Source organism: Salmo trutta, chromosome 21 (genome assembly GCF_901001165.1).
Source record: "Salmo trutta chromosome 21, fSalTru1.1, whole genome shotgun sequence".
NCBI lineage: Eukaryota > Metazoa > Chordata > Actinopteri > Salmoniformes > Salmonidae > Salmo > Salmo trutta.
In genome coordinates, this window is record NC_042977.1 from 34561965 (window position 1) to 34564279 (window position 2315).

Below are 2315 nucleotides of genomic sequence, written 5' to 3' on the forward strand. Positions count from 1 at the left end.
CCCTTCTCACACTGCTGACACTTGAAGGGTCGCTCCCCTGTATGGAGGCGCATGTGAGACTTGAGGTGGCTAACTTGGTTGAAGGACATTTGACACACCTTGCACTTCTAGGGCTTCTCCCCAGTGTGGTCCATTCTGTGTCGCTGGAAATAATGAACCTGATGCCACTCATTACCACAGATATGACAAATGTACCTCTTCGGGCACCGGTGGCTCCAAAGATGGTTGTTCCGTATGTTAATATAATTGAATCTCTTCGAGCAGTCAGGGAACTGATAGGGACTCTTCTCACCCAGATGACTTTCCTCGTGGGTCAGTTTGTCTGGCCTGGTCCTTAGTTGCTTGAGGCAATACTTACCTGTGTGCATATAGCTCTCCTGGTGGACTCTAATGTGAAGCTTGAGAGCGGTCTTGGAAACACATCGCTTGCTACAGTCTAGGCAGCGGTAAGGCTTGATCCCTGTTGAACCTAATGAACATGCCGCGGTCTGGACAGAGTGGGGAAGGTGGTTTATTGTGAGAGTGCTGTGGTTCGTTGCCAGGGGTTGTCGTCACAGCAATTGGAGTCCAACGCAACATCCATCCTTTTAAATATCTTCCTCATCAGAACTTTCCTCCTCATCCTCCTCTCTCATCAGACAGTACAGGGCATTGTCATCAGACTCCACATTCAAATGAACAGTTGTCTCACATACCAGCACTGGTGGGGTCTCTCTAATACCACAGGAGGTTGAGGCGTCTTTGGTTTGATCATAAATCATCAGCAGCCTACACCTTAACCACTCTTTACAAACTATGTAGGTGCCAACTCCGACAGTTTAGGTGGACATGGTTCCCTGGGAAGCTGTGCAAAGTAGGCTAGATGTGGAAATTACTGCAATGTCTTGAACATTATGATACTATCATTACAGGTTGATTAAAGTGCATAGACAAAACAGATGAAAAGTGAAAGAATACCACCCTAATCAACATGATTAGCCCCAATAATATACACAAGTCATGTGCTTGAGTTTAGAACTTTTTAGAATCGGTTTGAATTTGTTTACTTAGAGTTGTAAAAATGTACCACATATTTGTGAAAATTGCACGAAAGTCATGGAGAAAATAAACGAAGAACTAGTGAACGTTACATTATCCATAAAGCAGAGTTGACGATAATATTGACTTAAAACCATAAAGTTTATGAATATTCAAGGCAAGAATGACAATTCTTCAAAAAATAACTTCATTCATTTGAAACCATCACGACAGCAAAGAGAGCAGTTATGTATGACAATAAGAAAAACAAATGATTATAAGCTCTTTCAAAAACTATTACAAATCTAAGCATTACAAACTGGAATAGCCTACTAAAAGAGTTTAATAGAGGTTCAATCTGTGATCAAACAATGTTATTACATAATTCAACAGCAGCACAAACCTAGTTTAAAGTAGTAGAAGAAAATCTAAATATTTAAATATTTGGTGACTATAAATTGTTTTTTTTAACCCAGTAACATAAACAGAATGTTTTTGTAAAAATCATTTCTACAACATGACCAAAACAGTCAGGTCAGTGTACCGGTATGCAGTACAACTGTAAATATATTTACTGTAAATATCAATAGTGTCATTTGATTTGAATCACTTCTATTAGTAACAATTAAGTAGAATTTACTGTAGTGTTTTCATACAACTGTACAGCAGAAACAACCCTTTGCCTCATAAAAGACTCATATTGACGTACATTTTGTCCCCATACTTCAAGTTATAGTTCATTCGGGGTCATGTTCAGTAAGCATGAAACACAGTGAAACAGCTACAAAACAAAGTGAAACGGGGATCTCACAGTTGAGGGAGTGTGCAATTGGCATGCTGACTGCAGGAATGTCCACCAGAGCTGTTGCCAGAGAATTGAATGTTCATTTCTCTACCATATTTTATACCTGAAAATAAATATTTTAAAGGTGAAAGGCAGGTAAGAAAACATGATTGTAAAAAGAAAACCCAGATAAGGAAAGAATATTAAATCACATAAAAACATGTTATAAAGTAAAGCTTAAACAATGTTTTAACGAATTTGGCAGTATGTTCAACCGGCCTCACAACCACGCCAGCCCAGGACCTCCACATCCGGCTGCTTCACCTGCTGGATCGTCTGAGACCAGCCACCCAGACAGCTGCTTCATCTGCGAGATTGTCTGAGACCAGCCACCCAGACAGCTGCTTCATCTGCGAGATTGTCTGAGACCAGCCACCCAGACAGCTGCTTCACCTGCTGGATCGTCTGAGACCAGCCACCCAGACAGCTGCTTCACCTGCTGGATCGTCTGAGA